Source organism: Protopterus annectens, chromosome 12.part0 (assembly GCF_019279795.1).
Source record: "Protopterus annectens isolate FY-2018-M chromosome 12.part0, PAN1.0, whole genome shotgun sequence".
Classification (NCBI taxonomy): Eukaryota; Metazoa; Chordata; order Ceratodontiformes; family Protopteridae; genus Protopterus; species Protopterus annectens.
The window spans coordinates 1,409,617,590-1,409,632,589 of NC_056746.1; positions in this window are offsets into that span (position 1 = coordinate 1,409,617,590).

Here is a 15,000-nt window from a genome sequence, read left to right on the forward strand (position 1 = left end):
TAATCTATTTTGACTTCAGTGACTAAGAAACTGGTGTGATACACTGGGGAAAAAAAACTAATAATAAGTGATCACAAGTTATGAAGCTGCTCCTAATTACCCAAAATCATTCTCTCTCCACTTAGGATAAGCAAGAATTAGCTCTTAGTGACTTAGGGAGGAGATGATTTTGATGTTGATAGTTGGCTTACAGTGCATTCAGTAATGACTAAAAATGGATTTATTAACACTGAAATCATCACAGGAAACACACCTCTCAATTTTTTAGCTCAGGAAATCTGGACAAAACTTAAAATAATGGTGGAATGAAGGCCGAAAAATAGGAACAGATTTTTAAATATCACTCTTATAAAGTTGCGAGAAGAATAGGATTTGTGTTAGCATGCACTTTCTGAAGGAATTTAAGTCTGAAATTTAAATGTGTGCCATTATTTAGTGATTTGCCAAATGTTATGAGGAACAGATGAAAAATATGTGGCAAAAATCTGGACATTCTGTGAATTCTGGACAGTTGAGAGGTATGACAGGAAATTCAGCAAATGTGAGTTCAGCCTAGAAAGATAGATAAAACAGCATACAACTTAATTTTCTTTCTATATCCCATATATGGTGCCATGCCTCCACACCCCTCACAATTATTTAACACATTTCAATACACTCCACGGCTTTTGAAACTGGAGAGTGATGCAGTCTTTTAAATGTAATCCGCTTCATAAAAAGGCTAGGATGCTGTTACTTGAAAAGATATTGCTTATATCACAGTTGCTTGAACTTTGAAACTTGAGGGAGTATTGTTCACTTCATAAAAGATCAGTGTGTTGGTGCTTGAGTGTAAATAAAGATTTATTTCTCTGGCACTGCAGCTGAGTGAAACAGATATTTCAGTCTGTGTCTGTGATCCTGCTTTCTCTAAGATTCCAACCTCCCCTCAAACTGAGAATAATAAAGGGAATGCAGGGATGCATGGAAGGATTTCATCATTCAGAAATCCTGATTTTTATTGTTTATAGTGGTGATATGTTTGCCATACCTCTTAACTGTTTAGATTTTTGGCTCATATTTTTGGTCTGTTCCTCAAAAAAGTGTTGTTTTCTGGCAAACCACTGGGATGATCTGAGGACTTAAGTCACTAAATAAAGGCATACATTTGAGTTTCAGACTTCTAATATTTCAGAAAATGTATGTTAAAACAAACCCTGTTACTCTAGCAATGTTCTGAGTTTCTAAAAGCAATATTTTAAATATGTCCCTATTTTTGGGCCTTTGTCCCTCCATTTTGTCAGGCTTTGTCCAGATTTCTTGCACTAAGTGGTTGAGCAATATGTTTGCTAATATTACATCATCCACTGAGAGTTATAGCTCTGTATACCTGAAACACAAATCAACACAGGCACAGACAAATGCACACATACACATGCACCCACAAATGTGAGCACATGTGCTCATACACAGTACATATGATACATTACCAGTATACGTGTAAAACTGTTTCATGTTAGTGGGCTGCCCCCGCACCATTTTTCTAACAATAGGCTGACATCATCCCTATAGAAATGTCATGGTGATCTTGAAAGTTTTCCTGATCTTCATTATGGTATTGCAAACGTGGTCTTCAAACAATGTTACGTTTCATTGCTGCTGTGATGCAAAGGTAGAGAAAACTGACTTGTGTGGTGTGTGTAAGTTGTTTCTTTTTTTCTTAATTCAGACAGTAACACAAATGTAAGCTATATTTAAGCTTTGTAAAACACATAACTGAAAACTTCCTGTGAAATCAGATTTATAAGATGTCCTAGCAGTGGCACACAATACTGCATGCAGATAAAATATGTTTCAAATCTGTAATTTTTATTTTATAGGAATTGAAGGATGTTTACTTTGTTACAGAAAAGACCTAACTGCTTACATGAAATTAAATCATAAAATAATTTGCCATTCAGGTTGTAAATAGAGCAAATAAATAACTCTAATCTGTAAAATCAATTTAGCTAATTTTTCTGGCATTTTTACTCCATGTTAAAAAGAAATAAGTTTATTATCACTGACTTCTGAAAAAAAAATAATCTAAACATTTTGAGCAAGCATACATGGCAGTCCTACTGGACAAGCTTGTTCAGTTCACATCTATGTAGGTGCTGTTTACACTTGTCTATATCACATTTTAGTATTTTATATAGTTAAGGGTTTGGTATTATTTTATTCATTGATGTCTGGGACATTTATCAAGCTTAATTAGAGGTTTTCTTTAAGAGTTAGGTCTTTTCTGTAGCAAACAATTAGTAATTATTTTTCTAGCTTTTGTGCAACTGTCTTTACCTCTGCAAATTTAATTTATATCAGTACTGTCTTGACTTTTTGATTATCTAAGTAAAGTTTTCTGTTTATTCACTTTTAAGGTTTTCTGACTGGTATTTATTGATTTATGCATTATTTATTATATGTGGACAATGTATTGCTTACCACTGTAGATTGCAAATTTCATGGCATCTGCCTCTTACTAGCCAAACTGTTCCACACATTACAATTCTGTACTTATTATTTATTTAATTGCAAATCAAGAGCAGTATAGGTAACTGTGTTAGTTCCTAACCATATATAGGGTGGTAGTAACAGTACGTTGCCAGGATGAAAGCTGTGAATAATTTAAATTGGAGAATGCTACCAGACAACTCCTGGAATCATGTGAATATGTGTCTGTGTGTGTGTGTGTGTGTGTGTGTGTGTGTGTGTGTGTGTGTGTGTGTGTGTGTGTGTGTGTGTGTGTGTGTGTGTGCAGCAGTGTTTCAATGTGATAAAACAATAATTTGTTTGAATGACCATGGGCAAGGGGCACTGGAAGATATTGATGTCCATGGACAGAGTGGTGGGAAAGCACACACAGGTGCTAGGCAAAGACTTGACTCAGTATGTCAATGTGTAATCCTAGTCTAAGTGTGGATGTTGGAAGTCTATACCCTGGGCCAAAGTGCATATTCCTTGAATGCTCTTGAGGCCTGATTGCATTTGGTGAATTGGTTAGCTAATCAGATTTGTGTGCATTTCTATTTAGATAATCTGCTGAGCACCAGCAGTGTTAATTGAAAGACAATCCATCTGGTGGTCATTAGATGTATCTGATGCAGCGGAGTAAATCTAAGAACTACAGGTCCTATCTGTTTAATGCCCAGCAAGATATTTGCTTGGCAATGGTGGTATTCAAATTCCATTATGACAGGTTGCTCAATCCAGCCACCTAATCAAATCTTATCAAATGAGCAACCCTCAGATAGTATTAGGCTTCTCAGCATCAGTCCTAGTAACTGAACCCTTCTATCATTTCTAGAATATTACAAAGCAACAGCATTTTGTCTACTTTGGAAATGTGACAAGAGGGTCTAGATGTCTCTGTACCAATTAAGAAGGTGAATAATTCCATACTAGTTCCTCTTATACTGACATAAATTTGTAGTAACTGTTTATCTGCATGTGGTCCGTAGCATGTGTGTTTTTTACCCATCTTTGAGGATGGTGTATTTCCTTTATACCATCTTCTGTCCCCTGTGGTCTTGCCTTGCTTATTCTAGTGGTGGATGTTTTGTGTTTTGTTTTAGATACTTTGCTGAATTATTTACAATGGAATACTACATTCCAAAAATGTATCTAGTATGATTGATCAAAGGTTACCAGTGTGTTGGTACTTGTGGCTGAATCATTAAAATACTTTTCTAAAAATAGTCAAAATCATGATTATTGTCATGGGTGAAGGGGATCCTCCTTGGGTGATGCTTAAGATTTTAATGCCTTTTAATTGGTTAACCAAAAAATATAGCTCAAACATGCAGTTTTTGGCCAGTTATCTGAGTACCTCCAAAAGTGTGTGCTCTCATGCATGGCAGTCCTTCACTCATGAGATCTGTGGGGTACACTATTCACAGGGTTTAGGAATCTGAGAGTCATTTAATTTTTAATCTGTTGTTTGAGGACTGAGGCATAATCTTAACATAATTAACATTGAATTTAAAATATGTTGCTCGTGGAAAAGTAAATAATGTTTGTATTTTTTGTGAAGCAGAATTTATTGTCTTTAGCTTTACTGCATACTCGACTAAACTCTTAAAGTGATTGTTTCTTGATTTACCTCCTGCTATCCCACCTTGACAGCCTCTTTTTCCTTATCCTAGGTGAAGTCCATATGATGTACTGCTGTTAGAACTACTACTATTACAGAATCAGCTAATTAATAAACTAAACAAATCTCTAATAATATAAATATTTTAAAAAGTCATTAACAACTGCAGATAAACACACATGCACATAGACACGCAAGCACAAGCACAGACTTAAGCATGCACACTTAGCTATATTGACAAACACACACACACACACACACACACACACACACACACACACACACACACACACACAGACTCACACATACGCCTGTGCTTAGACTCAAATAAGCATGCACACTCACCTATACACACACGCACACACATGCTTGTGCACACACACATGCTCTCAGGCTCAAATAAGCACACACACTCAACTATATCCACAGACTCACTCACACACAGACACAGACACGCACACACAGACACACACACACACACACACACACACACACACACACACACACACACACACACACACACACACAAACACCATAGAATCAAATAAGCATGCACACTTACCTATATCCACACACACACGCACACACACACACACACACACACACACACACACACACACACACACACACACACACACACACACACACACTCTCTCTCTCTCTCTCTCTCTCTCCATTAGTCTCTTGTCCGGGCCCAACTTCTACTATTTCTCTTTATCTACTTTCAAAATACAGAGCAGCATGCGTCTGCAATTTCTGAAAAGATAATTAAGTGCTCTGTTTACTAACTCAATTTAGGCTTAAAAGAACATTTTCTAGCTCACATAACCGACATTTTCAAAATATAAATTATTTTATTGTGCAGGTGTGCAATCGGTAAATGCATAGAATACAGCGACTCCCCTTACTCTTTGTTTTGGGGTCCCAATGTCCTGTTTACAGTAATTTTTGACATAATCTGTGAAGTACAGATTAATAACTTTGCAGTCTGTAAGAGTGTATAGTAGGACTGTTACACAATATGAGAGGGATGGGATACATCAGACTATGCATACCTCGCAGTTTAACACAGAGGATTGACGTTATGAACTGCTCATAAACTTTGTCCTGTAGTCCTACGGTTATTTTCAGTTCATCTCCTGTGATATCCACAACAAGCCCGTTAACCAAGTAATGCCCCTGAGTCACCCCAAAAAGATTCAATGAGCCTGGTAAGATTCCACTATTAAAAATAAACAAAACTGAAAGGAAAGTATATGTTTTCCATGAGTTCCCATTCATTATATATATATATATATATATATATATATATATATATACATTCCACAAATCTAAGTAAGAATTTGTTGAAATAGTAACTTACAGAATTTTTTGCAGTTATCACTTTCATTACCTAAGTACATGCCTTTATTATAAATATAATTTGCCTACAAACATTCCACATGCCATTTACATTAACAAAACTTGAAGTCTTCTTGAATAAAAAAGCCTGCTTATATTATGAAATGAAATGTTAATGATTCATTTCTAAAACAGGGGAAACTATTACTTTACATATTACCAAACAGTTTTTATGGTGTCTTGTGAAATTATATGAGTCTTATTCAAATGGCTTAAGGCTAGACAAAAACATATATTCAGTGTGATATGAAAATTAATTCTGTTTGCACATTTTTTAAAACTAAGATATCTTGGTCTAATCTTTTACAACAGTATATGTATGTATAACATATTGTCTAGAATGATATTTGCAATTTACTGTGGTGACAAGAAAACATGCGCAAATCTTTGACATATTATACTAACAGGATATTACCTTGAAGCTCTATTATTGAAATGATGCAAGGAAACCCATATGACACACAGAGAACTAATTACATTTCTTTATACATTCTAAATCTAAAGCATTAAGCTCTAAAATTATGTATAACTACATAATATGTATTCTGTTTTTAAATATGAAAATGCTGATAGCATAACGAGTTATTCAAAGGAACTGTGCTTAGATGTGGTACAGTCAGTGTTCTTAAACAGTTCTGAACTGTTTATGCTATTTATTACTTAGCTCTACATGAAAAAAGTTATTTTGAGTGCATTATTTCCCCCCTGTACATTAAAAGACCCCCCCAACCCCCATGTGACACAAATGCTTTAGGTTTTTGGTTGTTCATTATATGCCATTTTTTTAATTTAATGCTTGTTGTACAATTTTGTTATTTGATAATACTCAATAAATATTCCATGTTTGTTTCTTGTCCGACTGACACCACTGAACGCAGTGTCCAATTTCTCTACCATTCGGTCTACAACAGGTTGTGATGACATAATAAAATTAAGGGTTTTATCCTGGAGTAAGCTACTCATGTAGGTCTTACAATTTACAATTACATGCTTACAGTTATAATTTCTGAAACATATTAGGTCAGTGTGGCAAACACTTATCTTTGATTGCTTCACACAAGAGAGCTCTTATGGGTACATAGATTCATAGGATAATAGTAGGCTAGCTGCCTTTGTAGTCCATTTTAAGCTTAGCTAATTTCCCTTTTTTGTGCTTGAATTAACCTATTAATTATTATTATAACAATTAATTATCCTAAATATTGGACTCCGCTATCTCATGGTCAGTAATTATATATTACCCCTAATGATGATAATTGGGACTATACCATAAATCACCATTGAGGGGACGCATGCATGGGATAAAGCATTTAGGAGCTGCCTTTGTCCCTGAGTAGTACTGTGGGCAGCTCTGGAGTACAATTTTGGTTTCCCATCCATACTTCCAAGTTCTGTAGTGGTGGTGCTGTGGTAGCGTTGTCGCCTCACAGTAAGACACTGACCGGTTCGACTCTCAGCTAGAGCGTCTTCTGCATGGAGACATGCATGAATGGGCATAGCTTCATTAAAGGTTGTGCATTAGGGCTGGCAACTCAGCACGTAAAAATCAACTGCCAACCATTAGCGGACCAGAATTCCGCTGTGGTGACCCCTAACAGGGAAAAGCTGAAAGACACAACAACTTCCAAGTTACACTTGAATATGGTCAGGGATGAGCTTTGTTTTATGTTGTTTCAGCCATGTATCCTTTTAGTAAGATATTTCTGTGGGCGTTGCACTTGTTGCATGTGTCTGGAATGATACATGCCAATGGGGGCATTATACTAAATGACTGCAAAGGGGGCATTATACTAAATGACTGCAAAGGGGGCATTATACTAAATGACTGGTCTAATGAAGGTTGAGTAAAGGTTGGCAATGACATCCCAAGATCTGGACACAATCCCTTTGTTTATAAGTTGTACTATATAAAATGACTTTCTTACAACAATGAACACATGTTGGTCAAAAGTCAGGTCACTGTCCACATACTGTAAGTCTGCAAATACAGAACAGCTAGTTCAACTCTGTGATTTTGGCACTAGTCATTTCTTTGGAAGAAACATTCCTGCAGGATGGCTAGGGGATTCAATGTCTGTTCTTGGCCTGCAGCCATATGTAAATGTAGTCAACCAGAGCCCTTTGGCTTTGGCTTTTAGAGAAGTAGATGCCAAATAGGAGTGGTATCGGCACAGAACCCAGAAAGACCCCACTGGTGATTGGTCTCTGTGTGGAGGTAATTTCCCCTGTTTTGATTTCCTGCTTTCTCTTTCAATGCTTAAAGATTGCTGTGAGTTTGACTCCCACAACCCCCCTGGAAAAAGAGTGAGACAAGTTTTACAATGACTTTCAATGGTCACTCTTTCTCCATGGTGTAATGGCCCTAGAGTAAAAATAATAAAGTTGTATGGGGGTAAAGTCCTGACATCAGGCTTGCTTCTACGAAAATCACTTCTTTAAGTTTTTAATACGCTCCTAATATGATGAATGTGAATACATTTATTTTGGGAATTTCTATACTCTAGCTGTCATCTGCAATATATTATTGCTATGCTACTGTAATACAAGCTGAGACATATCAAGAAGATGATGTCAATCCTTCCAGAAGAGGTAGTCAACATGAACCATAAGAAACACATTTATTCTATAAAATATAATGAAGGATGGATGCTACATCTCAGTATAAAGTTCAGAAATTTGATCCTTAATAATGTATACACCATGCAGTTATGTGGCATAAAATTAGATATTTCACAAGTTGTGACATGTGACAAAGCTGTAATTGAAAAATGAGTTCCTTTTTATCACAAATTTCTGGAAGTGCTTTTTTATGACCACGACTTTGATCAATATTTTAGCAAGATGTAGAAGGGAATCCGACTGCCCTTTTTCCCTTCATTTCATCACTTTGGCATTTCACCATATCTTTTCACCTGAGCACTACCTTGTAGAATAACTTTCTAAGAATATAAAGTCACTCAGTCTTGTACACTGATTTTTACATACTCCTTACTGTACTGCCATGGGTTATTTAACTGCAGAGATACATGGTGTCAGAAAATGGTTTCCCTTGCAATACAATCCAAGCAATGACTTTAATGTGGAATTCTATATTCAGGTCCATAGCTAATAAAGTTTATATTAGAACTGTAAAAGCTGTGTGGTAGGTAGCACAAGTGTCTTCAGAAAAGTAAATGATAAAGCAATGAATGGTATGACTGTTTATTTGACAGAACCATTTGTCAGGATAATAAAGTAATATTAGGACCCCTTCCTTTCTTGAGTAGTGAATCACTGAGGTCTGTAATTTTTAAAGTGTAGGAGCAAAGTGTTCTATTTATGTCTGACAAGTATCACTGCTAACTGTATAAGTTAGAGAAACAATAAGTGTTACTAATAGAGAAGGTTGTTGCCATATCATATAAATATGAGTGACATTATTAATAAAATAGTTTTGTACCCTGCAGTTCCCAATGTCGAGGACGGTGTTACCTCCCCACCCTACCTGTTATTTCTAAATTTACTAAATCCGAGGAACCTGACACTGGAAAAAAGTGGTGGGTGATTTGTTTTCTACAAAAATCAGCTGTTTTCATTTTTCTGATTTAGTGTGGCCTCTGTGGTAAGATATCTAGGTGTCAAGGTTCTGAAGGCGAAGACCTCATGTTGGAGGGTGCAACAGGCAGCCACTAAGAACACGTGAAAGAAAACAAAAGCTAAAAATGAAAAGACCAATGGTTAGACCACAGCTGAAGATAAAATGGAATAATCAAACCAAAAGTTGCAACTGAGATGTAGTAGTCGTTCACTTGCAGTTCCACACCACTTTATTAAACAAGCGATCTAAGTCATCTTCAGACTCATAAAAACAGTTAAAACATTGGTATTTTAAATATGGTTAATGAAAACACATATAGAACTATGACATAGACTAATTAAAATTGCATACATCAGTACATTAATTTGCCTTATATTCTGCATAAGATGACAAAATATACATATAACAGACACATTTTATGTAATAATCCATATTACTTAATGTTTTAGTGGTCTGATTTTAAAAAAAGGTTTCAAGGAAACAGCATTGTCCAATCCAGGAGACCTATCTGCCTGAAGTAGTAAAATCCAGCTTCCTCTACCCTATTCATTATATCACCTCCCCTCTTACTTTTATTTATTATTTCTAAAACCATGAAATTAAAAATATGTTTCCTATCTTCTTCTTCCACATGTTTTGCTAGAGCACTTGTGTCTTTTATTTCTTATATCTCTAAGGTGTTCAAGGATATGTTCCTTTAGACACCTATTGGTTTTGCCTATATAAAAGGCATGACAGACAGTGCAGAAGCTGAAATAAACCAAATTTTGTGTTCTGCAGTCAGCATAAAATCTATATCAATTATAAATCCTAGTGTAGGATGTTTATATGTAGATTTATTATGTAAATAGTCACATGCTGTACAATTTCTGCAAGGAAAAGTCCCTGCCTATCAGATAGGATCATTCTTTCATTGTTTCTGGATTTATAACAGAGTTGCCTTTTTAAGGACCTCTTATTTCTAAAAGAAAAGCTGGGTCTATCTTCTAACAATTCTCTCAAGTCAGGATCCAAAATATTACAGAACCTTCTGATGTCACTTGAATAAGTTATAGGAATCTAACTTTAAAATCATGACCTTCCTTGCTTTTAACATCTTCTATAGTATTTGAGAAGCCTATTTTCAATGGTATATTTAGAGCTAAGAACCTTGCAAAAGCCTTACTAGAAATGTATCTTTACAAATATGTGTGACTTCCTACACATACACAAACACACATATTCATTTGAATGCATTTATATTGTAATACACTATATAAGTTGCTTTGCATATGTTGTTATACACAGTTTATATGGTATTAAGAGTTTTGAACCAAGCATACTCAAAGAAGGTTAAGTAGCCTAATAATATAAACGTTTTGTGATCTTTACCTCCAAAAATTATTTTCTTAATGATTTCTGTGGTATTTTGTGCTAGTTTTTTTCTTGATTACTGAGGGCATGCATACTTTATTCAAAAATTGTAAAAAAAAACCCATAAAGGCATAACTGATTTATTTTATGTCCATACTTATTTGCTGGATTTAGCTTACTCATTAGCTTTGGAAAAAATTAGGAAACACTTCTTAACCTGGGCAAGTATATAACTGTCCAGTGACATGATCAAGCAATAGTGCTATTTTCAAATGAGAAGGCTGGGCAGCCACAGTGGTGCAGTGGTTAACATTGTCACCTCCCAGCAAGAGGTTCTTCAGTTCAATTCTTGGCTGGGGTACATTCTGTGTGGAGTCTGCATGTTCTCCCTGTGGTCATGTAGGTTTTTTTCTGGGTGCTCCGGTTTCCTCCCACCCGCCAAAGACATGCATCAGGTGGATTAGACACTCTAAAATTGCGCCTAGAAGTGAGTGTGTGTCTGACTGAGTAGTAAAGATGAACTACCACAGCAGGGCTAGCCACCCAGTGGCTTGAGATGATTGTCACTATTAAAGTGACACCCCAACTCCATATGTCAAAATAGGAAAAGGGGTTGAAGATGGATGGATGAACTTTTGTTTGGTGACTGACACAGCCCTCGGCTATAATATCATTACTGCTGGGTCAGTCAGCATAAGCAGATGCAGAGCTTTTTTTCAAGATGTAGTCTCAATCGCATTAACCCATTTTTATGCCTCACCATTTCATGCATGATTGCTATGATTTCCCACCAGCTGCTCCTTTATTGTACCTCCAAAGATACCTTTTTGGACGGGTGAGCCTCCTGACTCCTGAGTGAAGAGCCATTCAGCTACTCAAAGTTGTAACAGGAAACTGTGACATCACTGTGGGGTAGCAGCCATTTTGAACTCATGGCCAGTCAAAGGTGCTGCCTGATGAACAAGACATGAGAGGGCTGAGTGCATGATCCAAAGGTGGCAACTGTGATTCAGCCCTTGCAGATACATTGTTCTGCACCTGGGAGGTAACAGTCAAGGTTTGCAATATATAAAAAAACTCCAGCTATGCTCTGTCACATATCGTCTACTCAGAGGCAGTCTCTGCTTAACATACAAAGCCATGTCAAACCCAGAGCTGTTGGACATGTTACACTTAAAGAAATCCAAATCCCTCAGAGAGACACGCTCCAGGGATCTAAACCTTGTCATCACAATGAACAAAACATGCTGGAGGGATAGGTTCCTGACCCAGAGACTCCCCAGACTCTGGAATAGGCTGCCCATACATGTCAAGCAGAGTGCCTCTTTGGCCCTCTTCAAAAGGAACCTTGATGATTGGATGGGAGACAGGAAATTCACCCCGGGGATCACATCAGTCACCCTGCTAGACAGGGATCCAGGGAAGTAAATACTGTGGGAAGAAATAGCCACGTAATTGTTATGGCTAGGCTTGTATAGGCCCTAGGGTCAATAGCCTAGTACCAACCTATGAAATTATGAACCTATAAATGGGAGTCTAGCCTCAAACAACACCCCAGTTCTGTACTGTAAAAGATTGTGTGTTGGATTTCCTCTGAAATGAATAAAAAAATATTCAGAAATTTTGTATTCTAGTCCCAGTAGAGCTAACACTATGAGGCACACAATGATACATATGTGCAGATTATTTATTTATTTATTTGTTTATTTTAAAAGCATCCAAAAGTTGTAACCTGTGAAGAACCACATCATCAGCTCTATCTTATTTTACTTTCAGCATACATTCACTGACTGCAGGTAGGGCTGGCCTTAAGTACATTGGAGCCCTAAACAAAGGATTCCAAGGCATTGCCTCAGTGGCCACTGGTCCACTTAACTGGTACCACTGACTCCATGCCCCCCTCCACTGCACAACACTTTTACCACACTACATCAGTTCTCTGTGCACTACCCCATGCCTCTCTGTTTCCCCCATTCTTGGCCAACCCATACCATCCAGAATGATTTGCATTTGCTTTGTCACACTGTGCCTTATTCTGCAGACTTTTCTTTCATATCTTAAATACACCCCAACTGGGCATGAATGGCAAACAAGTAGTTGAATTAAGCTGAGGTTAGTGGAGCTACTAGAAACCCAGAAGGCATAAGTTTCTATGCACACTGATGTAATGCTAGAGCTTTTCTCAATCTTTTGATATAATAATGGCCTGAACAAAAATCATGACTAAAGAAAGAAAGTCAGTTTTATTTTCTCTCCAGGAACAATATGTTGTATACAAGGTATAATTTTCAAAGATGACAAACTAGTACTTCCCAATAAACTAAAAAGACAAATACTTGACGAGATATACAAATCATACCTGAAAAGCACGCTTTATAGTTTAGGGTAAATTCTTTTAAAATATATATACTATTCATATTAACAATGCCCTGTATTTTAACAAACTAGACAGTGATACATGTTCATTAATACCTGGTGGTCTAGAGGCATTGAGCCTAAGCTGCCAGATACCTCATACCTGTTAATAGTGCCTACTTTCCTAACTCCACCCCAGAAAAAAGGATAACCACCTTCTGTGCACCAATCTGATGTTAAATTGGAATGTGAGTGAAAGAACAAATGTCCACTTTCATTTATTTTCAAGCCATTGCTGTCATACATATACAGAGCATGCCTTCTTACCTCTACCTTCAAGTCAGTTACAATATGTGCTCCTTTCAGATGTCAGACAGGGATAAAATTAAAAGAAAAATGGTACAATGACACATTTCAATATGTTGCTCTCAGGCATATATACACATCATTTCCAAAAACACACATTTATTTTTTAATTTCTTGAGATTTTTTTTTTGTATTTTTGTACACCCAGATACCTAACATGTACACAGTTAAAGTGAGCATAATTCCTGTGTAGAAAGTGTATACTTATTTGTTTGCTTAAACTAATGTCAGGTTGACTTTGTAGGACCAATGTATTTTTATGTGAATACATTACTGTTACTGCTTGTTGTGTGTTTGTGTGAAATTGAGATAAAATAACTGAAAAGAGATTAAGATAAAATAAAAAAAATGTCTATTTTAATGTATTTGTTATTACTACTGTCAGACATATTGGGTGACGTTGTCGCCTCACAGTAAGACGCTGTCCGGTTTGATTCTCAGCTAGAGCGTCTTCTGCGTGGAGACGTGCTTGAATGGGCATACCTTTGTTGAAGGTTGTGCGTCAGGGCTGGTAACTTGGCACGTAAAAATCAACTACCAATCATTACCAGACCGGAGTTCCCCTGTGGCAACCCCTAACTGGGAAAAGCCAAAAGACACAAAAAAAAAAAAAAAAAAAACAACTGTCAGACATATTGGGTGAACACAGTCCTCAACATGGTTGTAATCACTAGGTATTGAATTTATCTGTAGTTGAAAATGGCTGATCCTGTTGTCATTTGCTAAATTTAAACAGCCAATTTTTCTGGATTTGCAATGCTAATTGTATATGTGTGAAACACACTGGTAAATGTTACTTTGACATAATACTGTATGTTTATTTGAAACAGAGTTAAAACAAATGACTAAGGCCTTTTATAACAATCAGATGACTGAGGTGTATACAGTCAACAAAGAGACTAGAAATGGATGCTGATCTAACTGTGGATGAAAAGTGACTGACCCTGCTCAACTTGCTCCATGTAAATAGAGTGTTCTCGTACTGCAAGGCAAATGTATAGGTGTATGAATCAAGTTGGAATGTTTTACTAAGACTACTGTTTTTATGAAACAAAATTGCAATACATTACAGTACCAATTTTATCTCAATGAAGTATTTTTGTTGTACACATTAAACAATGTAGCTATAAATGCTGGGTATGGGGGAGCAGTATGTGGATGAAAGTGACTTGCCCTGTTATAATTTGATCATCATTAATCTGGCTTTGCAGGACTATTGTGCTTTGTGTGAAGTAAGAAAGAATTCTTTACTATGAATACTCTATGATTGAATGAAACAACAGCAGAATTCTTTAATATGGTTACTCTGTGTTTGTATGAAATAAAGTTAAAACATATTACTGCAGCCATTTTTGCCACAGTCAGATATATGAGGTATACTTAGTTAATTCATTATAATTGCTGGGTACAGAAGCCACTAATGGATAAAAGTGACTTACCTCTGTAGTTCTTTGAAAACAGTTAAACAGTCACTAATTTGGCTTGGCAGGATCAGTGCTACACTATATACTGTATTAGCTGAAGTCAGTTTAAAATGGTCATTGCTGTGACTTATGTGAGCATGATTGTATGTGAGTATATAAGTGGTGTTACAGTGCATTGATTGGTAATATGCGTTTATATTTTTTTTCTGTTTCCATTACAGGCAAACCTCAGCAGTTTGCACAATAAGGGTGTAATCTTTGGCAGTCTAGGCAGAATATGTTTGAAAGCAAGTGGACAGTCTCACAGTGACATAGAAAGTAGTGTTGCCATCCCACATTGTTTGGTTCTGTGTTTAAGTTCTTGGCTGTGGTAGAATTTTTGTGTCCTCTTTGTTTTTGTGTGGATTGTATTTAGG